Raw genomic sequence first — 25,260 nt, 5'->3', positions numbered from 1 at the left:
AAAGTAACAACTTTGTCCTGGTGGTAGCCCAAATCAGAAATTTGTGGGCTTGAAACTCCCAACAGGATTTGAATACTTGCTCTTGGCTGACAGTTCAGATTAGTGATGGATTATTGGAGTTGTTGTCTTTTGCATGAAATGTAAAACAGTGAGATGGATTTAAAATATGCCCTAACAAAAATGATTAGAGTTGATTTCCCAGTGTCTAAATAGCATTTATCACGCACCCATTACAAACATACAGCAAAATTCTACACACAAAAAAAGATGAATAACTACTTAATTTGTCTTTAAAATTAAGTGGTCATTCGTCTAATTCTGTTTGTAGAATTTTGCTTTGCATGCATGTGTGTGTGCAGTGTGATGCCTGAATATAATTAATTGAAATAAAATACATTTTTGTAGTCTGAAATCAGGAATGTTTTGTACATGTGAGTTGTTTGTTCTTTGAAATACATTTGAATGGGATGACTTTGTGGTGAGTGGATACAGTACTTATCAGCCGAACAGTGAACTGTTGAGGCATAGTCTTTTTTTTTTAACTGACCAAGTTGGTATGGTGGTACGAATTTTGTAAATTTATTTGGTTTCTTGGATTGTGATGGGGATGGGGACAAATGATTATTAATCCTACACCTGATTGCCATCTGTCCATTTCTGTGGTTGATGATACATTCTGACACAATGCTTTTGCATTGCAGCTTGGTCAAAAAAGCCTTGGCTGTCAAGATTTGTGTGAGGAGTGAATTGTTGTTGAGTTTGGGAGTTCTGTTTGAGAAACCAAGAGTGAGAACAAGTGTGTGGGGGTGGGGTGGAGAGGGAGAGTGGAAGTTGCTTCAGCATTACAACCTCTTGTGTTCACAGATTTTATAGTTGTGCACTTAATTTGAACATTTTTCTTCTTACTTTATTTCTTTGGTATTGTTGATATGATAAACTGGATCATAGAATCTTCAAGCATTGATGGAGATTGCTCATTGTATTACATAATTGGCCGAGCTCCTCACTTGTACAAATCTGGCTGTTGCAGAAAGCCTCGCATGAATGATTGTGAGTAAAATTCAATTTGGTTAATTGGGAATTGAAGGCAAGACAAAAACAACATTTGCCTTCATTCTTGCTTTTGACTCATGTGTGCTAAACAATTTCAGTGGAATTGCAATCTATTGTTATGTGACTTATTACTTAGATTACTCACAACTGAAACTGCAATCCATATGAATCTTGTTGTGTAATTGTGATTACAGGTAGCTTGACTGCCAACTTGCTGTTGCTCAATGTGGTATCTGCATTCTGCTTAGAATGATGTTGTGATAGATATAGTTTTAACAGTAAATGGTGTTTGATGAGTTGTCTGTTCACTTAAAAATATAGTACTTTAACCAAATGGCTCCTCTTCTTTGGGACTTTAATATTAGCAGGTCATTTATTTATAAATGGCCTACCAGACTGTTTTTTAGCAGGAAATTGGGCTAATAAATATTTTCTCCACAACTACATCCTGCCTCCCTCTTCGGGTTAAGGTACAGTCCTCTGCAATTGCAGAGATCAACAGACTAAGTATAAGCCACGGCCTTCGACTCAAAATTGCAGACACTATAACTTGCGTGTAGTTTAGTGTTTTAATATGTTATGTTAATTAGACAGCTTGTTTTTTTGGGTGACTAAAGCTTTTATTTATTAATTTAGAGAATTATAATTATTGGTTTGCATCAGCATTTAGTAAGAAGAAGAAAATATAGAAGCAATTCCCCAATCCAGCCCTTTCTAATGGGGAATTACGTTCACTGACATGATTTTGTAGCCTGGATTATCTACCTCCGTTCTTACACGTATTGGCTTTGCCTGGAACATTTAAACAGGGGGGCAAAGTTTCAAGGAGATGTGTGGAGCAAGTTCTTTAAACAGAGGATGATGGGTGCCATGAACATGCTACCAGGGTGAATGCAGATACGATAATGATGTTTACGAGGGTTTATGGCTATGCAGAGATTGTGGGACGATATGGAACATGTGCAGGCAGCTTAAATTAGTTCATCTTGGCATTATGTTGGACACATACGTTGCATAGTGTACTGTACTTTTGGTCTCGACCCGAAACGTCACCCATTCCTTCTCTCCCGAGATGCTGCCTGATCTGCTGAGTTACTTCAGCATTTTGTGAATAAATCGATTTGTACCAGCATCTGCAGTTATTTTCTTATATTTCTATGCTCTATGTTGTATGCATTGAAAGAAAATGCAAGTAATATTTACCTTATCCTTTTCACATGTTCCCTTCCATTGAAATTAATGGCAAAGCTCCTGTTATACCAGATTTAACCTGACACTAGTTTTATGAGTCAATTTTCCCAAAGCAGTTGCTGGAAAATTACATTAAATTCATGCTCGAAGGTATTTATTCACAAAATGCTGGAGTAACTCAGCAGGTCAGGCAGCATCTCAGGAGAGAAAGAATGGGTGACGTTTCGGGTCGAGACCCTTCTTCAGTCTGAAGAAGGGTCTCGACCCGAAACGTCACCCATTCTTTCTCTCCTGAGATGCTGCCTGACCTGCTGAGTTACTCCAGCATTTTGTGAATAAATACCTTCGATTAGTACCAGCATCTGCAGTTATTTTCTTACACTTAAATTCATGCTCTGTCACTGGAGTTGAAGAAATATATAAATAAAAGCAGAAGGACATTCAGTTGGGTTATAACAGGAATTTTACCTCTGCGACAATTCTGTTCTAACCCCAAATCTCTTGTTTCCTTTAATAGTAAAACATTGTTCAGTGATTGAGCCTCAACAGCTGTGTTTTAGGTAGAGCACTACCCTATATTAAAGAGATTTCTTCTCATCTCTGTCTGAATGGCTAATCCTTTATTTTGACACTATGACCACTTGGTACATTTTCTGGATATTCTTTTGGTGGGGGGGGGGGGGTGGTTGGGGGATCAGATCGGTAAAGAGTGAGGTGCGATCACACCAGGGCTCTATATAATTGCAGTAAGGAATCCTAATGCTTGCACTAAAAACCTCTTGCAATAAAGATCTATGTACCATTTGTCTTCCTAACTGTCTCTGTGCCTGCATACTAAATTTCAGTAATTTCCTGTACAAGGACTTCCAGGTAGGTCCCTTTAAACAAACAACTTTCAATCTCTCGCTGTTTACAAAATACGTTTTCGCTCTGCCAATGTAGCATCTCACCAATCACAACCTCTCATTCTGAAAATGGCCAATTCCTATTTTTCTCCCCCCTGCTCAAGCTGTGCCATTTATCTACTCCCAATCCCATGTAAACTAATGTTGTGTATTGACCTCTTGTGTGATATTCTTAAATCCAAATGTGTAACATCCGCTGTTTCTCCCATATCTGTTCTGCAGATTGCAACCTAAAAACATTTAATAGATTGGGTTAAAACAATTTCCTTTTCATGCCAAGAGTGGTGGATCTCGCCCAATACATCACTTCATGCTGCCGTGAAATGCAGCCAACAAAATCAAAGGCCTTTCTCACCCTAGTCATTCCTCCTGCTCCCATTGGATAGGAGTTGCAGAAGCTTGAAAGCATGCACTACCAGACTCTTCCCTTCTGTTATTAGGCTTCTGAATGGTTCTTCCATAAGTTAGGGTAAAGTCCGATTCTCCTCTACCTTATTGCAGACCTTGTACTTTGTCTCTGGAATCGCTGTGTGACAGTGCTGAGAGCTATATTCTGCACGCTGTATCTTTCCCTTTGTTCTACCTATTGTGCTTGAATTTGGCTTGATTGTTTTTACGTATAATATTTCTGATCGTTTTGGATAGCAAGCAAAGCATAGGATTGCACTGTACATCAGTACACATGTGCGACCTAATTCTGCCCAAAAGGTTGCCAAAGAGGATCCAATAGGTTCAGGAATTTTGTGGGAGAATCATGTACATAGTGGCCCTAGTGGGAATGCTAGCAGTTCCACATGGACCTGCCAGTATTTTCCTGTGAAATGAGCCAATTGTTTACCAGTTGCCATGTATTGCCCAGTAACTTGAGCACAAGACTGGCCAAGACTTAATGCACAAGAACTCTAAGTATAAATTGTGTTCATTGCTTTTGAGGATGATATGGAGCCACAGGAAACAACTGCTTGCCCATACCCATACAGCAGAATAAATCCTGTGGCTGTCAATAGCTAAATTGCTAACTGTGCTAACTTCATGAGGAAGAAGTTGCAAGCAAACTATTTGTAGAATTCTAGAATGAATTTCGGGTTATTTCCGATTTTAAACATTTGCACAAAAGTTCATAATAAATTGGAATTTGCTAACAATCTGACTTGATATCTCAAATGAGACATTGTTAAAATTCAAAATGTTTCTTCGGGACCCACTTTCTTTACTGCTCTCCTTTTGCAGATTACATCATTCCTGGGAGTATATTTGTGAAAGTGGGTATGCAGACTGACAGCAAATCCCAAAAACCCTAATTAGTAATATACGCTGGAAATACTAGAAATATTTAGCAGGCCATTCAGAATCTGTGGGAAAGAAAAACCGAGATGCTTCAAGTGCAAGATTGCACCATTCTTAATCATCTATCAGCCTTAATGTTCCCCCTCTCATGCCTGCAGCATATAATATTTACAGAAGGCACTGCAGATACTCTCCAAGGCTACTGCAACAGTAATAGCCTCCACGAAGAGGGAAAAAAGACAGCAATTACATTGGAATCCCATCTGCAGATTGTCCTCCAAGTTACAAACTTGGAAATAGATTGTTGGGTCTAAATCCTGGAAATCTCAATTCATCAGTGCTGGATCTACCTACTTTTCAGTTCAAGAAGATGACTCATCGACACCTTCTTGTGACCCAAATAGTGGCTCTGTCACAATGCCCACACACTGCAATCAATAATAATGATAAATGGTGGTTAGTGAAACCAATTAAAGTTTCTGATTACTGCCAACGCAAATAACTCAAAACAGAATATGAACCAAATTCCTGTAACTTGCCTTATTGTCTTTGTAAGTTTTCTAAATATACGGTCCAAACATATAATTTTAAGAGCAATTGTAGTTTTATGCAAGAAAAATTTATGGGGAGTTTGCTTCCACGAAAGCTTGTGGAACAGGACTGATGCAGACAAGGCATATGATCCCCAAAAGTACAGCTGCTGAACATAGTTTTTCACCGGGAGTTTTAGACTGACGTGCTGATATCTCTGAAAGGTAGCCATGCTTTATTTAAATATTCCATTTAGATTAATTTTGCATTCATTAATAACTAGGTTGATCTCCTCCACTCTCCCCATTTGAATTCTTCTCCACTCTCCCCATTTCTCAATGGGATACAACATTTCTGAATGTTTCAAGACTTTGCAGAATATAACCTTTACAATATTTCCTGTCTATTTTTGTCAATGTCAAGTGTTTTATTGTCATATGTCCCAGATAGAACAATGAAATTCTCACATGCAACAGCACAACAGAATATGTAAACGTAGGTATACACTGTAAACAATATAATAAATGAGAAAAAAAATTCAGTGTGTTTATACGTACATACACATACACGTACACACACATACGTACACATGTCAGCTGTTGCTGACATACGTACACATAACAAACAATAATAGTGTAATAATAACAATAGTCTATGTAATTCAGAGCTTATTTGATGTGTTTAATAGCCTAATGGCAGTAGGGAAGAAGCTGATCCTGAACCTGGACGTTACAGTTTTCAGGCTCCTGTTCCGCCTTCCTGATGGCAGGGGTTAAATGAATGTGTGGACGGGGTGGTGTGGGTCTCTGATGATGTTGGCTGCCTTTTTGAGGCAGCGACTCCAGTAAATCCCTTTGATGGTGAGGAGGTCAGAGCCGGTGATGGACTGGGCAGTGTTCACAACCTTTTGAAGTCTTCTTCGCTCCTGGGCATTCAAGTTTCTGAACCAGGCCATGATGCAACCAGTCAATATGCTCTCTACTGTACACCTTGATTAGTGACAAACCGGATCTCTGTAATCTTCTCGGGAAGTAGAGGTGTTGATGTGCTTTCTTTACAATTGCATCAGTGTGCTGGGTCCAGGAAAGATCTTCAGAAATATGCACACTCAGAAATTTGAAGCTTTTGACTCTGCATTTTCATCCCGTCGATATAGATAGGTTTATGGGTCCTCATCCTTCCTCCTCCAAGGTCCACAATCAATTCCTTGGTCTTACTGATATGGAGAGCCAGGTTATTGTGCTGGCACCATATGGTCTGTCGATCAATCTCACCTTTATACTCTGACTCAACACCATCTTTAATTCGTCCAACAATTGGTGTTGTCGGCGAACGTGAGGATAATATCAAATTCGAATCATCTTTTTGACCAATTTTTAATTTGTTGATTCTCATTTGTTTATTAAACCTAAAATAGATGAATATTTACAAAAAAGCCGACTATAATGGAACTACAACTGGAATACCTAAAAAGGTGTGAAAGACATTTTAACACTAACTTCAGTCTTAGTGTGGGGAACAATAGGTGATTTAAATAAGGAGTAAATGTGGAGTAGCTGTTGCTGACAATTTGAGTATTTGAATATTCCTGTCGGTGGATCAGTTAAAAATAGTAAAATGTTTGGGAAGGATTTATTGATTTTGATGCACCACAAAATCTGTATTTCATGGTTAAAGTAGGATCAGATGAAAGAAGGTGTACAATGCATGACAGGTGCAAAACTAGAACGTATTTTCTTCTTGTATGGTGCAATCCTTTCTTAATAGGAAATGTCTTCGGGGAATTAGAATGTCAGGTTACCGCAGAGATACCTGCAGGTATCTGTGACCAACAAAAGGCGACAGGCACTCCGCTAACAGCACTGTGGGGATAAATAAATAAATAAATATGTGTGTGTATATATATGTGTGTGTATGTGTGTATGTGTGTATATATATATAAAAGTTTTTCCTCATTTCAGTCCAAAATGCCTACCCCTTATTCATAATTAATTAATTAATTATGAATAAGGGGTAGGCATTTTGGACTGAAATGAGGAAAAACTTTTCACCCAGAGAGTTGTGAATCTGGAATTCTCTGCCACAGAAGGCAGTGGAGGCCAATTCACTGAATGTATTCTAGAAAGAGTTGGATAGCGCTCTCAGGGCTAACGGAATCGAGGGATATGGGGAGAAAGCAGGAACGGGTTACTGATTCTGGATGATCAGCCACGATCATATTGAATGGTGGTGCTGGCTCAAAGGGCCGAATGGCCTACTCCTGCACTTATTTTCTATACCCATGAGAATAACTGTTCTGGTAAACCTAGAAGTTGGTTGTAAATATAACACTAAATTAGTGGCATAGCAGATTGTACACTAATAACAGAAATAATAGGATTAGAGAAACAAAGTCTTGATGTACAAAATATTTGCTTGTTGCCGCTTAAAATAAATCTACATCTGTAAAGCCCAAGTTAATCAAAATTCCTGTTTTTTCCCCCTCTAAATGCTATGTTAGGAAAATAGTTCTAATGTACTTTCTGTACCATCTGTCGTTTCACTAAGGCCTCCGTCAAAGTCAGTAACAGCTAATTCAATTCGTGCAGTTCACAGCTGTGGAATCTAACGGGTACTGTGCACCGATTAGCACAGTTAACACTTCGTAGCATCCAACACTTCATAGTGTTGCGCTCAATAAAGTGGCTGCATTATAACAATCAAACTCATTAACCTGTTAAAACATCATGGCTGCATTTTTCTGGTCCTGTATAAAACCTGAGAGTCCAGATACTCTTCACAATAGAGAAAGCTTGTGAAACGGTGGTGGCAGTAAATATGATTGTGGCATTTGAGAGGCTTTTGAACAGGCACATGGATATTCGTAATAAGGTGGATGAATTGATTGTGCAGTTATTAGTTAAGGAATATGATATAGTTGGAATTACGGAGACATGGCTCCAGGGTGACCAGGGCTGGGAGCTAAACATGCAGGAGTATTCGATATTCAAGAAGGATAGACAGAAAGGAAGAGGAGGTGGGGTGGCATTGCTGGTTAAGGAGGAGATTAAAGCAATAGCAAAAAGAGATATTAGCTTGGATGCTGTAGATTCGGTATAGATAGAACTGGGAAATAGCCAAGGGCAGAAAACGCTTGTTGGAGTTGTATACAGAACACCAAGTAGACATAGGGAGGTTGAGGGTAGCATCAAGCAGGAAATTAGGGATGCATGTAGCAAAACTACAGCATTTATGGGTGACTTTAATCCACATACAGATTGGGCCAACCAAATTGGTAGCAGCGCTGATGAGGAGGATTTCCTGGAATATATACGAGATGGTTTTTTAAACCAACATGTAGAAGAACCGACGAGAGGACAGGCCTTCCTAGACTGGGTATTGTGCAATGAGGACTGGGTATTGCGCAATGAGGAAGGATTAGTAAGCGATCTTGTGCAAAGTCCTTGGGCAACAGTGACCATAATATGGTGGAATTATGCATGAGGATGGAGAGTAATTCAGACTCGAGTCCTGAACTTAAAGAAAGGAGACTTTGAAGGTATGAGATGGGAATTGGCTAGGGTAGACTGGCAAATTATACTGAAATGTTTGACAGTGGAGATGCAATGGCAAAGATTTAAAGATCGCATGGATGAACTCCAAAAATTGTTCATCGCTATCCGGCGAAAAAATAAAACTGGGAAGGCGGCTCAACCGTGGCTAATCAGGAAAATCAAGGATAGTGTTAAATCCAAGAAGAAGGCATATAAATTGGCCAGAGGAAGCAGCAAACTGGAGGACTGGGAGAAATTTAGAACGCAACAGAGGAGGACAAAAGGATTAATTAAGAGGAGGTAAAAGAGCATGAAAGAAAGCTTGCAGGGAATATAAAAACTGAATCTAAAAACTTCTTTAAATATGTAAAAAGGAAAAGATTAGTGAAGACGAATGTAGGACCCTTACAGTCAGAGACGGGTGAATTTATAATGAGAAACAAGGAAATGGCAGAACAGTTAAATGTGTACTTTGGTTCTGTCTTCACTAGGGAAGACACAAAGAATCTCCCAGAAATACTAGGGGACCAAGGATCTAGTGGAAGGGAGGAACTGAAGGGAATCCACATTAGTCAGAAAATGGTGTTAGGTAAACTGTTGGGACTGAAAGCAGATAAATCCCCCGGGCCAGATGGTCTTCATCGCAGAGTACTCAAAGAGGTGGCCCTAGAAATTGTGGATGCACTGGTGACCGTTTTCCAATGTTCTCTCGACTCTGGCTACCCTCCAGTCCACAGGAACTGATCCAATGTGACCCCAAGTTTTAAGAAAGGAGGGAGAGAGAAAACGGTCAATTATAGACTAGTTAGTTTTGCACAGTAGTGGAGAAGATGTATGAGTCGGTTGTTAAAGATGTAATAGCAGTGCATTTGGAAAGCAGTGACAGGATCGGTCAAAGTCAGCATGGATTAATGATGGGGAAATCATGCTTGACTAATCTTCTGGATTTTTTTGAAGATGTAACAAGTAGAATGGATAAGGGAGAGCCAGTGGATGTGGGTGTATCTGGACTTTAAAAAAGCCTTTGACAAGGTCCCACATAAGAGATTAGTGAGCAAAATTAGAGCACATGGTATTGGGGGTAAGGTATTGACATGGATAGAGAACTATAAGAAAATAACTGCAGATGCTGGTACAAATCGATTTATTCACAAAATGCTGGAGTTACTCAGCAGGTCAGGCAGCATCTCGGGAGAGAAGGAATGGGTGACGTTTTGGGTCAAGACCCTTCTTCAGACTGAAGAAGGGTCTCAACCTGAAACGTCACCCATTCCTTCTCTCCCGAGATGCTGCCTGACCTGCTGAGTTACTCCAGCATTTTGTGAATAAATGGATAGAGAACTGGTTGGCAGACAGGAAGCAAAGAGTAGGAATTAACGTGTCCTTTTCAGAATGGCAGGCAGTGACTAGAGGGGTGCCGCGAGGCTCGGTGCTGTGACCCCAGTTATTTAAAATATATATTAACGATTTAGACAAGGGAATTAAATGTGACGTTTCCAAGTTTGCGGATGACACAAAGCTTGGTGGCAGTGTGAGCTGCGATGAGGATGCTATGAGGCTGCAGGGTGACTTGGACAGGTTGGGTAAGTGGGCAGATACAATATAATGTGGATAAATGTGAGGTTATCCACTTTGGTGGCAAGAACAGGAAGACAGATTATTGTCTGAATGGTGTCAGATTAGGAAAAGAGGAGGTGCAACGAGACCTGGGTGTGCTTGTACATCAGTCACTGAAAATAAGCATGCAGGTACAGCAGGCAGTGAAGAAAGCTAAAGGCATGTTGGCCTTCATTGTGAGTGGATTTGAGTTTAGGAGCAAGGAGGTCCTACTGCAGTTATACAGGGCCCTGGTGAGACTGCACCTGGAGTATTGTGTGCAATTTCGGTCTCCTAATTTGAGGAAAGACATTATTGCTATTGAGGGAGTGCAGCGTAGGTTCACCAGGTTAATTCCCAGGATGGCAGGACTGACATATGATGAAAGAATGGGTCGACTGGGCTTGTATTCACTGGAATTTAGAAGGATGAGAGGGGATCTTATAGAAACATATAAAATTCTTAAAGGATTGGACAGGCTAGATGCAGGAAAAATATTGCTGATGTTGGGAGAGTCCAGAACCATGGGTCACCGTTTAAGAATAAGGGGTAGGCCATTTAGGACTGAGACGAGGAAATACTTCTTCACCCAGAGAGTTGTAAATCTGTGTAATTCTCTGCCGCAGAAGGCAGTGGAGGCCAATTCACTGGATGTTTTCAAGAGAGAGTTAGATTTAGCTCTTAGGGCTAAAGGAATCAAGGGATATGGGGAAAATGAAGGAACGGGGTACTGATTGTAGATGATCAGCCATGATCTTATTGAATGATGGTGCTGGCACGAAGGGCTGAATGACCTACTCCTGCACCTATTTTTCTATGTTTCTATATGCAGGGAATGGAAGGAAATGGATCACATGCAGGAGACGAGATTAATTTCACGGCATCATGTTCGATACAGACATTGTGGGCTGAAGGGCCTGTTCCTTGCTGAAATGTTCTGTGGTTCTTTCAGTGGCATGCTCACTGAAGATACCTGATGTCTCCTCTTCGTCTCTCTGTGTCTCCGTTTCCAACATTTTATTTAGCATGGCATTGTATGATGGTCGTTACAAAAGCATTGGATGCTATTTTCAATAATTTAAGGAGTCTTTTTGTAATTGTAAGTAGCTGCTTTGGGATTTAGTTAGTACACTTATGGGCTGCAGTGTGATTGGATTTCTGTTTCCTCCCCAGGGCAAGTTTATGAGCTTGTCTGGGCAGCAAGGAGGCACCAAATGGAGGTTGTGCACTTGTGGAGTGAATCTATTTGAGAAGCTGTTTGTTCTGCTTTGTTGAAATCTTATTTGGTTAGAAGGATTTGATCTAATACTTTTGTATAATATAAAAGCATTCACACATTTCTAGGTGCTCGAACCAATTAATATTTGCCAACCAATAAATCAAGCTATCATACGAAATGAAACTGATAATTTTATAGTTAAAATTTTACCCCAAAAAAATGCTAAATGAAATAATCAGCTTTGGTGTCACTCTTTCCAATTGGAATAGGAGATTGCAGGGTTTTTTGAGACTGTGTTACTTTGAGAGTCGATGGAAACCGTTTGTAAGCATGCAGTACATTGCTGCAAAAACAGTAACTGAAAGTTGGCTAACCAGTTTTGCATTTATGTAACATCCATTATATAGGCTTGGCTAGGTTTTTTCTTGATAGCTGAGTCATATGAAACTTGAGTTGTCATCCCATCTATAACTTCTAACTAATAGGTATATTGCTTAAACTAGGTTTTGTGTTAAACTACAAGAAATTAATGAATTTGAAATGTTTAGAATGATAAAACTTTAAATATTTTTGTTAAGTGCAGGTAAAATGCATTGAAGATGTGATTTTAAGGGAAATTAAAAACCTTGTTGAGGATGTGTTAATGCAAGATATGGAACAATATAGTCTGGATGGAAGTTCCAGGACCCAGCAAATGACTTGATATCAGAAACCTATGTTTAAGAAATATATATTTGGGTGCATTGTTGTCATGGATGTAAGTGTGGAAAGTGGCATTGGACAAGATGTGAATTTGATAAATTGTTTTTGGAAACAAAGGATTGGGGGGCAACAAGGAGAGGCCTGAAGTCACTGAATTTCAAGTGCAGAGTCTGATAATGTGACACCGATGGCGACATCCAATCTTCATTGGGAATTTGAAGCATCAATTTGTACATTGATCTGAGTGATGAAAAGAAAACAGTTAAGATATTGTACAAAACTTATTTCACGTGACATCATCAGTAGTGATGTAATGGTATTTCTGGTCTTTTCCATTGCAGAAAGAGGGTTGTAAGTGGACATTGCGTTTTATTGTCCTGCCTGTTGACTTAATTGTGGTAGTAGATTGTCCCTGGACCCCTCTGACATTAAAAAAAAAACTGCAGGTATATCTGAGTTGGTCTCTTTCAATAGAAAATGTATCCCTCGTGAGAAAAAAATGTTGAATGGCGAGCTAGCTAATACCTAGAATAAGTGCTGTACTCAGTAATTTGATTCTTCTTTCATACTGACATTTATATGCATTGCTAAAACTATTTGAAATACAGAAAATGACGGTTCTGTAAGGTTTGAATTTATTACAATATGGTATAATTAGTCGTTAAATCAGTTTGAGTGAAATTTGTTGACAAGTCCATAAATCCTTGTTTATGGCTTTCTTAAACTGTTGGATGATGTGGATAGTGCAGCCTCTTTACTTTGTCAATCTAAACTGCTGGTTTCTGTTTGCCTCAAATGATTCATGTTTTTCACTACAATGTTCAAGTTTGATTTTCTTGGAAAAATAAATGTCCAAGTGACTTCAATTTGGATTCCCATCATGTCTTAACATAATTTCCTTTTGTTCATACCGCTTCAGACTAAAATTATAACTCATAGTTACTTAATTTAAAATTTGCATGGGTTCTGAAATTTAATGCTTCTGCGAATTTTGCAAGAATACTGAGGGTGATTTAAATCTAAGCTTAAGGGATCTGTCGCGCACTCTGTCGGTTTCTTGCTGCCCTGAGTGTGAATGTGAGAAGAGACTAACTCATGCCAGAATGTGTTTACACCAATTAATCAGTAACATAGAAATTTAGGTGATGTAGTGTAATTTGTTTTTGCATTGGTGCTGGTGTTTGTAGCTTTGCTGAAGGGCCATTGGGAGTTTTATTCAGTAGTTTGTTTTGTCCTTGCTTGTGGAATGCCCCACCCAGCAGTTCAATGGGAAGCTCTTAACTTGGCAGTATTTGTGTTAATGTCTTGAGTAAAATCTGGTTGGTTTAAAAAGAAATGGTAAAGGTGGGCGGTAATGTGGATTATGAACCCTTATTGTTACCGAGTATCATTTTCAGCTATGTAACTTAAAATCAATTGAACCATTAGGATTGAAAATGCATAGTTTTAATACAGTTGATGTACAATAAAGGGGGCTGAGTTTTTGTAATTTAAGTACAATATTGGATTGAAATAAAGGATTGATTAAACTGAAGAAGGGATATTAAAGGGCATGGGAAGTCAATACTTAAATTTAGATTAATGAGTCTCAGTAAACAATGCCTGCTCTAGCCTGTAAACAATGAATCGAATCCCTGGTACGAGGGTCAAGAGCAGGTTACCCGCAACTGAGATCTTACAGATGCAATGTGATGCATTTACAGAGGCAAGCTTTTTAAATGTGAAATTTATCAGGCTAAATTTAATTCTAGTTTTTGAAAGGTTAATGTGATTTTTGCTTGCTCCTTTGTATAACAATGGAGCAATCTTGCTTTTCATTGAAGAATCAGTGGGTGAGGCGCTGATCCTTTGTCCTTTTGCAACATTCATCATCACAGTAAGGTGGCCTGTCTTTTTCACCATTGTGTACTCTGTGAAAATGCCTCTGCATTGCCCGTATAACTCCTCCCCTGCATGCATTATCTAGTCCTCATCACACTCGCCAGTCCAAATGTTCATTTCCAGTATGTTTGCTTTTCCAACAGTCTTTCTCATGGTCCAATCCCTGCAATGTCCCTTGTTCTTGATGTAATTTGCATTAATGTCTGTATGCGGCCCCTGTCCTGCACTTTTTCTGTATTGTCTTGTAACGTCTTTGAATATTTACTAGAAAGGGGCATTGCTGTTTAGATTTTGATTGTTTTAATATTAGATGCTTGATAGATTCTTTGTTTAATTTTCATTTTGTTAGAGTAACTGGAATTCTATGTTCAATTTTATCAATTATTAATAGCCAAATTTGTTTGGAAGCTGTGTATGTCATTGTAGAGCAATAATTTTGCATTGCACATTTCCTTAAAATGCTACACAGAACACAGCTGGCTGATAGAAAATATAATTTTAAAATCAAAGAATATCTTTTTTTGGCACATATGTAACAAGAATCATATCAGAGCTTTTGAAGGTGCATAGGATGCAGCCAAAATTCTGAAGGAGGAAAGTGGCATGGGAAGCCAAATTTGTGGCCAATGAATCAGGTCTTTAAAACACCTAAAGATGTGAAGTGCCATTGATTTAAGGACTAAATTCGAAAAAGCAGGTGTAAAATGACTCAGGCGTAACTAAAGAAGAGTCAGATCTAATGTGGTAATTAGATTGTAGAGCAATACAGCGCAGGAGCAGGCTCTTTGGCCAACTATGATGTCAATCTAAACTAATACTGTGTGCTGTAATCCTAATACTGTACTAATACTAATACTGTAATCCCTCCAATCCCTGTTTGTTCAAGTATCTTGTCAAAATATTTTTTTTAAATTGTAAGTAACTGGTTCTACCACCTCTTCTGACAGCATATTCCTGGAACCCAGCACTTTAAAAAAAACTTGCCTCATAACTCTCCTTTAAACTTTCCCCCCACTCCTTATCTCCCCTTAAACATATGCCCTCTAGTATTTTATATTTTCACCCTCGGAAAAATACTCTGATTTTCTATCCTATTTGTGCCTCTCATAATTTTACATGCTTCCAAACAGGTTGCCCACAGCTTCTGCTCCAGAGAAAACAATCCAAGTATGACCAACCTGTCCTTGTAGCCAACACTCTAATCCAGGCAACATTCTGGTGAACCTCTTCTGCACTCTCTCCAAAGCCTCGACATCCTTCCTGCGCACAACGCCCCAAATGTAAGTTGAATTGTACGGAAAACATTGACGACAAAATTGCTGTTCACAATCTTGAGAGAATGAAATGTAGCATTCTTAAACTAAGAGGGCAGAACAATTCCTTCTATATCTAATGTTATTTTTTCAGTGCTGAGAGGTGGAAATGAATGGTAGAGAAATCTGAAGCACCCACAGGAAAATGTTTTTGTGGATGTTGGATATCGAGTTGGAATTGAATTTTATCATTTGTGGATAAGGAATACAAGTAGATGAAAATCAAATCAGTTTGCAATTACTGGTTTTGTTACTATATTTCATATAGATGTTATTTAATAGTCTGTTTCAGTTTGCACTGTAAAAAATTGCAAGGGCAGTGGTGTGTCAGTTGTACTTAGTTTGATGGAGAAATTTGTAGGTTTGTGTACATAATTTATTCTGAGACGTTAGCCTAGTAATGAGTGTGATTGGTCACTATAGATCCATATTCCAGACTCTGTTCTATTGGTTCAGGAAGATTGTTTTGGAGGGGTTAGTGGAAAGCAGGGCTGAATGACTCAAAATTCTTTCTTCAAATGTTCAAAAATAATTTCGGGAGGTGAACATTTATCATTTACTAACAAGTTTATCATTTATTATCTTTTTGCCAGAAGACAGTGGTACACTTACATTCCTGCTGAACTACAGTAAATAATTTGATTTGAGTACTGGCTAGTACTTTGTGATGCAGAAACAGACCACTAGGCTTGTGTTATGAAAGATTTGTCCTGCTTTGTTATATCACAGATTTATTTTACATAATAAATATATCCAAATCATTTTCTTTTACCCTTTGGGTGGTTACCATGTCTGCCATTGTTAACTGCCAGATTAATTACCTCAACCATTCCACATGTTAACATGCTCTACAGTTTTGTCGCTGAGTTAAAAACAAAATGGGATTTGTATGCCTTCCACTTATGATGGCTAGTTTTGGGCTCCTGGATTATATGAATGCATTTTCTTTTCGTCTATCTTTCAAACTCCATAATATACTTATTCTGTCTCTGAATTATATTCCATAAGAAGAAAATCCAAGTTATTTATTTGAAGCTTTTATGTCCGTTATCCTACATTTTTCCTTTAAATGATGAATAGAAGACTTCTGGTATGGGAATGCATACCATGACATATGCTATATATACCATATGCATGATTGGAATAATGACAAATGATTTACTTCTGTAAGAGACACTAAGTCAATTGAGTTGAGTCATTTGAAGAAATTGAGTTTTAAAATACATTCCAAGGCTAAACTCTAGATGTTTTAAAATAATGAATTTAAAAATCTCAAGCTGCTTCCAGTGGAATATCTAATCATATTTTTTGACTGCTAATCTATGCTACTATATCTGTGAAGTATTGATAAATTGAATGTTCATTTTATTGCTTTTTAAAGATCTTGGTGTGAAATGGCCGTTAGAAGTTGCCTGCAAGATGGTGTCTGCAGTGAAAGAAAGTGAATAATATTGTTTTTAAAAGTACATATTTAAAGTAACAATTATGATTAGATGTGATATCTGGATATTAATATTATAAAGCAGAATTGTTTTGCTTTTAGAAATTTGATATAATACGTGACTGCTATATGAACAGCTATTTGGCAATTGCTGTAATGACTACAGGGAAAATAAACTGCATATCTGCTTTGTCTTTTACTCTTCATGTGGGGATGAGTATATGGTCTTGTCAATTACTGGCATTGATTTAATCACCAAAGGATGCATTTCAAGAGCTGCAAGCATCTCTAAATTCACTTCATATGGGTGAACTTTTCAATTTAGTATCTTACTTGTGCTTGCTGGTCACGGCATATTATTAGTGATGGAAGATGAACGGTCAGGTCATAATGGTAGGATACCCTGTTTCCTTGTTTTTCATCCCACAAGAATGCACATCCTTGCATTGTGACGATGGTTATTGTGGAGAATGCAATGAACCTATAATTGAAATCATATTTTCCCAGTTTTATACCATGACTCTGGGAAGTCTTGCCTCATTGCTAGAGTATAATTCCATGAGGTTTGGTCAACAAAGGGATCCTTATTTCTTCAATGATACAGTTAATAGGTGTTAGTATGTTATCCTGCAATTATTCATCATGCCCAAGCATCATCTGAATATGTGAACCAGCTAGCATGTTTTATTAATCGAACCTGTTGTCAATCTTATTTCATAGCCCAATCGACTGAGGCACAGATATTGCCCCATCTATTATTGGCTATTCAGTATGATGTCTTGACAACAGATTTGATAGAAAGTTTGAGCAAATCAATTGAGAATTATTTTTGTACCAGGGAAGTTGGACTTTGTACTGATGCAGTCTTCAAACACATTGACAAGTTTTGTTTGTTCCTGTTATACAAGTGGAAGAGATCTCACCATATTTTGGAATGTAGTGCAATATCTCCTACTCTTTCACACTTATTTCACTGGGCAGCTGAAGAGAGACTTTGAGCAGGCTTGAGAAAGGAGAAGAAGGGAATCTGCAGTTTTGTTAAGGAAACAACTTGGAACAGTATATATGGCCTTTGGACAAGAAGTTTTATGAATATGAATTTATGATAGTTTCTGTACCGATTTGTAAAATTGAAGTGTTGTAGCAACTAGGGTGGCACAGCGGTAGAGTTGCTGCATGACAGCACCAGGGATCCAGGTTCGATCCTGACTATGGGTGCTGTCTCTACAGAGTTTATACGTTCTCCCTGTGACCTGCGTGGGTTTTCTCCTCCCATACTCCAAAGACATGCGGGTTTGTAGGCTATCTGGTTTGGTATGATTGTAAATTGTCCCAAGTGTGTAAGATAGTGTTGGCGTGTGGGGATCACTGGTTGGTATGGACTCGGGAAGAAGGGCCTGTTTCTGCGCTGTACCACTAAACTAAGTGCAGTAATACTGATGGATATTGAGTCTGAACATCTTGCTCAAGATTAATATTTTTAAGTGCAACGACATAGATTCTTTGCATGAGAATGTCAAGTGCTAAGACACTATATGAAAGGTGGTTTTATATATGGTATCAAAATTTGGTCTATGATAAATATGTAATAAAGTCCTAATAAATATTAAAATCCTAAAAATATATACAAATCTTGATTTAAATCATTTTAGTAAAGTAAGTAATGTGATTCCTCCTTTTGCAATCTGATTCACCTCACACATTTGAGCTGTTTTTTTTCTTCACTTTTATGTGATTTGTTCTTGTATATGCTGGAACAGCACTAACAAGGCTTGCTTTTGGTCAGTAGAGTGTCCTGCATAGAAATCCTTCTTTAACGTGGAGTGAACATCATCCCTTTTTATATGAAGAAAATTCACTTACTCACCTTAGCCTGCAAAAGAGCTTGAGCTTAGGGACCTCTTTTATAGGGTTTACTAGATATTTAATTGGTTAAATCACATAACCTCTATTGGATTCCAAGAAAATGTAGAATTTATATGGGTGTAATTTTTCTCCAGTTACTATTGATAAATAGCACTGGCTGAGAAATTAACAATAACCCTGGAACATCATTTAACTATAGATATCTTCACTTTTGTTGTCTTAATATACACGGTACTGAGGGTTGAATCACATAAGCCCCCAAAAATGATTGCAGGCATTGTAATGTATAATTCACCAACCACTGTTCCAATCAATACAGATAGCACAGGATGGCGCAAAGGTAGAGTTGCTGACTAACGGTACCAGAGTCCCGGGTTTCATCCTGACTATGGGTGCTGTCTGTATGGAGTTTGTGTTCTTCCTGTGACCATGTGAGTTTTCTCTGGCATCTCTGGTTTCCTTCCACATTCCAATGATGTACAGGTTTGTAAGATAATTGGTTTCTGTAACGTGTAATTCTGTCACGAGTGTGTATGGGTGATCACTGGTCAGCGCAGACTCGGTGAGCCGAAGGGCCAGTTTCCATGCTGCATCTCGAAACTAAACTAAAATAGACTAAGCCCACTACAATGAGTAGGCAATACAAAGGTTAATAATTTCAGCATCTGGTCAGCATTCACCCGACTGATGAGTGCCCTGAAGTGGGTCCAGTTGTGTGAGTGACAAGCACCAGTTAAAAATCTAAACAGTCCCAACTTGAAACTTCACCCATCTATTTTCTCCTTAGATGCTGCTTGACCCATTGAGTTACTGCAGCATGTTTGGTATGAACCAGCATCTGCAGTTTTTTAGTATTGCATTCCAGTTAAAATGTATCTGCTCTGTTTAAACCCAGCCTTCCTTGCTTCAAGAGTAGGTTGAAGTCATTGCAACTGTGATTGCAACTGGACAGAAGCCTCCTGGCACAGCAGAGGGTTGCTTTTTCTGCTGCTGCAGTGGAGATCTTGATATCGAAGGTGTAGAATATCTTGATGAGCTGCTGGAATGCATCTTGTTGATTGTGCGCAATGCCGCAGGGTGGCCTGACTGTGGAAGGAGTGAATTCTTAAAGTGACATGAAGTGCCGGCTAAACATGCTGCTTTGTTTTGGATGTCGACGAGCTTCTTAAAAGCAGTCTGAAGAAAAGTCTGGACCTGACATGTTACCTATCCATGATTTACTCCAGTTCTTTGTGTCCTTTTGAGCTTCTTAAAGTATTGTTGCAGTTGCACTCATTCAGGCAAGTAGCGATTGTTCCTTTACATCCCTGAGTTTTGTCTTGAAGATGGTGGTAAATCTGTGGAAAGCCAGAAGAGGAGACACCTGCATCCAAATTGCAACCCTGAACATGGTTTTCCATCCATAATATTTGAGTATGGTCCGGTTATGCCGCTGGCACCTAGATTTTGATGGTGTGGGACTCTGCCAAAAATAGACAATAGGTGCAGGAGAAGGCCATTCGGCCCTTCGAGCCAGCACCACCATTCAATGTGATCATGGCTGAAAATAGCAAGGAGAGGTCACTATTATTGGTGATGGCACTTATGAGGTAGTTACTTGCTACTTAAGCCTGACCCATATCCAGGTTTTGCTGCAAAGTTGGCTTGCTGCCACACAGGCTCAGCTTGCTGCCAGTGTGTTTGTCATTAATAATGTTCCAAGGGGTTTGCAGTACGCCAAGTGGTCCAGCTAACGGTTCTGCATAAGGCAATAGACAATAGGTGCAGGAGTAGGCCATTCGGCCCTTCGAGCCAGCACCGCCATTCAATGTGATAATGGCTGATCATTCACAATCAGTACCCCGTTCCTGCCTTCCCCCCCCATACTCCCTGACTCCACTATCTTTAAGAGCTCTATCTAGCTCTCGCTTGAAAGCATCCAGAGAATTGGCCTCCACTGCCTTCTGAGGCAGAGAATTCCTCAGATTTACAACTCTCTGACTGAAAAAGTTTTTCCTCATCTCCGTTCTAAATGGCCTACCCCTTATTCTTAAACTGTAGCCCCTGGACTCCCCAACATTGGGAACATGTTTCCTGCCTCTAACGTGTCCAATCCCTTCATAATCTTATATGTTTCAATAAGATTCCCTCTCAGCCTTCTAAATTCCAGCGTATACAAGCCTAGTCGCTCCAGTCTTTCAACATACGACAGTCCTGCCATTTCGGGAATTAACCTAGTGAACACGCTGCACGCCCTCAATAACAAGAATATCCTTCCTCAAATTTGGAGACCCAAAACTGCACACAGTACTCCAGGTGCGGACTCACTAGGGCCCTATACAATTGCAGAAGGACCTCTTTGCTCCTATACTCAACTCCTCTTGTCATAAAGGCCAACATGCCATTAGCTTTCTTCACTGCCTGCTGTACCTGCACGCTAAATTTAAGTGACTGATGAACAAGGACACCATTCTTTGTACTTCCCCATTTCCTGACTTGACACCATTCAGATAATAATCTGCCTTCTCGTTCTTACCACCAAAGTGGATAACCTCACATTTATCCACAATAAACTGCATCTGCCATGCATCTGCCCACTCACACAACCTGCCCAAGTCACCCTGCATCCTCGTAGCATCCTCCTCACAGTTCACACTGCCACCCAGCTTTGTGTCATCTGCAAATTTGCTAATGTTACTTTTAATCCCTTCGTCTAAGTCATTAATGTATATTGTAAATAGCTGTGGTCCCAGCACCGAGCCTTGCGGTACCCCACTAGTCACTGCCTGCCATTCTGAAAGGGACCCGTTAATCCCTACTCTGTGTTTCCTGTCTGCCAACCAATTTTCTATCCATGTCAGCACCCTACCCCCAATACCATGTGCTCTAATCTTGCCCACTAATCTCCAATGTGGGACCTTATCAAAGGCTTTCTGAAAGTCCAGGTACACTACATCCACTAGCACTCCCTTGTCCATTTTCCTAGTTATATCCTCAAAAAATTCCAGAAGATTAGTCAAGCATGATTTCCCCATCGTAAATGCATGCTGACTCAGAACGATCCTGTTACTGCTATCCAAATGTTCCGCGATTTCTTCTTTTATAATTGACTCCAGCATCTTCCCCACCACTGATGTCAGGCTAACTGGTCTATAATTTCTCGTTTTCGCTCTCCCTCCTTTCTTAAAAAGTGGGATAACATTAGCTACCCTCCAATCCACAGGAACTGATCCTGAATCTATAGAACATTGAAAAATGATCACCAATGCGTCCACGATTTCTAGAGCCGCTTCCTTAAGTACCCTGGGATGCAGTTCATCAGGTCCTGCGGATTTATCAACCTTCAGTCCCATCAGTCTACTCAACACCATTTCCTGCCTAATGTGAATTTCAGGCCATGCCTTGGGAAAGCTCTGTGGAGGGAGAATCTGCACTTGTGGAATCCAACCACTGCTGTTCTGCCAACGACCTTGCTGTTGCCTGCTGGCCCAGTTGTGGACTAAGAAGTTGGAGTCCTTGAGCCTGAGGCTGCTGAAAAGTGATGCACCTGAGCAAAGGCTGTAGTATGTTGAAACCGGAGCCACAGAGGGTCGCTGCGTGACGGGAGAAGGAGCGACGAGATGACAGGCGTTGAGGTCCCAGTTGCTGTGAATCCTGGGCGAGGTGGTGCAAAGGATCTTTGGCGTCCGATGGGGCCCTGCACACCAGCCTATGAGTGAAGAACTCTCTGCGAAGCTTGGCGGGTGCGATACCTGCGAGCACCGGCAGGAGATCCGTCGGAGTAGGGCGCATGGTGTCGTTGAGGGTGGCGTCTAGCTTGCTAGCATGAGCGCTGCGGCACCATGTTGGGGTGGCGTACTCAGCAGAAGCAGAAGCAACTGACCTCAGAAGAGCTGAACATTCATCTTATGATGAAGGGGATCACCTTGAAACATCAGCAGCTTTTTCTCCCTCCATAGATGCTGTCAGGTCTGAGTATTTCAAGCCTTTTCTATTTTTATTTCAAATGTTCAATATTGCTAGTATTTCAGTATTATATAATAGGCATATGTGGTAATCATTGCTTAATTTGTACAGCACCCAGTTGATGCAATGGTTAGACCTTGAACTACATAGAGAATGGACAATTCTCCCCTTCCCCTCGAACTATCTAATGCTGGAGGCCACAAGAATAAGGCAGCTGGGCCTTCTGAGACTTGCCCAGATTTAGCAGTATGAATAAAAGTTTGATCACCTGCAGGTAGCAATGAACTTGCACATTGTACGAGAAAATCTGGGTCAGTTTATGCATAATTGGTATTGTACATTTAACATGTTTTCAAAGTTATCTGCATTTGAAGTCCACTTCGGATACCGGCAAATTGACAAAAAATCATCAACACAAAGTCAGTCACCCAAAGGAAAGCTCTATTGTTATTGCAGAAAATATTTATTTGAATGCAACACACATATCAACAAACATAGCAAACCTGCCTGGTCTTCGGTACCATGTTGAAAGAACCTAAACAGTAGGATGACAAAAATCTGTTTAGTTTAGAGATACAGCGCGGAAACAGGCCCTTCAGCCCTCGGGTCCACACCGACCAGCGATCCCCGCAAATTAACACTATCCTACACCCACTAGGGACATTTTTTACGTTTACCAAGCCAATTAACCTACAAACCTGTACGTTTTTAGAGTGTGGGCGAAAACCAAAGATCTCGGAGAAAACCCACGCAGGTCATGGGAAGAACGTACAAACTCCGTACAGACCACACCCGGGTCTCTGGCGCTGCATTTCCTGTAAGGCAGCAACTCTACTGCTGCGCCACCGTGACCGCCCGATCTGTCTGAAGAAGGGTCCCAATCCGAAATGTTACCTATCCATTCCATCCACAAATGCTGCCTGATGCACTTAGTTACTCCAGTACTGTGCTTTGCTCAAGATTCCAGCACCCTTGTGTCTCTATAATTCTTTATTTCCAGTAATTTTTATTCATATGGAAGTATAAGACGTTTACATTCAATAATAAAGGAACAAAAGCAAATTACAGATGCTGAAACAGAAATGCTGGAAATATTTAACCGGCCTGTCGGCAGCTCTGGAGAGATGAGTTAGTTATTTATTGCGGTCTGTGACCTTCCATGAGAACCCAATAATAAAGGAACAGCAGAAATCATTCTAACGGAAATAGTGTATTCTTCATGAATCTTTCAGTGATGTTACATGATATATGGATTTACTGGCGGGGAGCACAGGCAGATGTTTCTTCCTTCCCTGAATTTGCTGGTTTGTGCTTGTGGTATCTTGCTCAGTTATCTATTCTCTGTGGTTAGACTGAATTAGTAGCCTGCTGTCTGTTCGGCCATCACTTCCAGGACAAATAATGTTTTCAACAGTTTCCAGCAAATGTTTATCACAGTAGCATTGAAGTCACAAACTGCTTTCCATCTTCTCACTTTGCTTCACTCTGATTGATTTTGGGATCCTCGAACGATTCATTGGCTGTGATCAGTCATGGCCTGGTATAATTTTGGCCCTGTTTAGGATCAGAAAATTCACCATACAGGAGGCCGCCAATTGCATTATCTTGTTTGTTCCATTTTAAAACAAGTCAAATCGTGTCTTTCAGTATGAAGTCTGCAGCCTATTGGCTTTTGAAGCACACATCCAAGTTCTTAGGGCTTGGCTTATTAGGGTGGCAAACTGGCACAGCAGTAGAATCTGAAGAAGGGTCGCGACCTGAAACGTCACCCATTCCTTCTCTCCAGAGATGCTGCCTGTCTTGCTGAGTTACTCCAGCTTTTTGTGTCTAACAGCAGTAGAGCTGCTGCCTTATAGCACCTGAGACCCAGGTTCAATCCTAACTATGGGTGTTGTCTGTATGGAGTTTGTACGTTCTTCCTATGACTCTGGGTTATCTCTGGGTGCTCGGGTTTCCTCCCACATCCCAACGATGTGCTAGTAATTGGCCTCTGTAAAATTTCCCTAATTTGTAGAATAGAATTAGTGTATGGGGTTACTGGTTGGTGCAGACTCAGAATGAAAGGCCTGTCTCCATGCTGAATCTCTAAAACTAAAACTACTGTATTAATCAGATATTTAACCTGTAACCGTGGGTGGATTTTGGTGTACCAAAAAGAATAAGCTTATCAAATATAACTGTACATCTAATGTATAGTTGGGAAGGGCTAGTCCTGGAGGTTCTCATTTCTAATTTGCTCCTCCTCAATCTATATAATGCAGGAGCCCCTCTCTGATGTAATCCTTGTGAAGTAATGCTGAGAACACTGTTCATACTTGTGAAAAAAACATCCTACTAAATGGTCAGAACAAAAAAAAATCTCAAGATTGGAAATCCATTAAGTGCAATGGACAAATGTTTTCCACCACAATCTGTTGCCTTGCAGCCTGGCACATCCCTCTTTGACTCTTGGTTCAATTGGGGCTCAATGAACATGTCAGAAATGGAGCCGGTGTCAAAATTGCATTGCCAATGTGGTGAAGCCACAAAATTAATTTGCTGCTGTTTTTGTTTTGTGTGCTCAGTTGATGATTTATCCCAACCCCTACCCTTGTCATTGAAAATCACCTTCAGTCAATCTGATTCGATTGACTTTGTATCATGAGTATTTATTTTGAACACTGCATCAGCAAATGAGTTATTCACTGATTGTAGAATATGACCCGAGATGAAGTATATTTTGTACAGTAAAAAAGATAAGTTTATTATCCTTTTTCTCCAGAGATGCTGCCTGACCTGCTGAATTACTCCAGTACTT

At 39.8% G+C, this 25,260-nt stretch overlaps 1 protein-coding gene across 15 annotated transcripts in view; it reads left to right on the top strand.

Annotated features, from left to right (window-relative positions):
• The window catches only part of ncoa2 (nuclear receptor coactivator 2), a 244,572-nt gene that overhangs the window by 7,642 nt on the left and 211,670 nt on the right, over positions 1-25,260 (top strand). For 9 of the 15 annotated variants that reach the window (XM_078398129.1, XM_078398144.1, XM_078398146.1 and 6 more), the window contains exon 2: positions 15,029-15,178. The exons of the other annotated variants lie outside the window; for them this stretch is intronic. The gene's annotated coding sequence lies outside the window, so the exon portion shown is untranslated. The remainder of the gene's footprint in view (positions 1-15,028; positions 15,179-25,260) is intronic. 15 annotated transcript variants of the gene reach the window in all.

Source organism: Rhinoraja longicauda, chromosome 4 (assembly GCF_053455715.1).
Source record: "Rhinoraja longicauda isolate Sanriku21f chromosome 4, sRhiLon1.1, whole genome shotgun sequence".
In the NCBI taxonomy this organism is placed as follows: domain Eukaryota; kingdom Metazoa; phylum Chordata; class Chondrichthyes; order Rajiformes; family Arhynchobatidae; genus Rhinoraja; species Rhinoraja longicauda.
The sequence above is the reverse complement of the archived record's forward strand: the minus strand, read 5'-3'. Positions and strand labels throughout refer to the sequence as shown.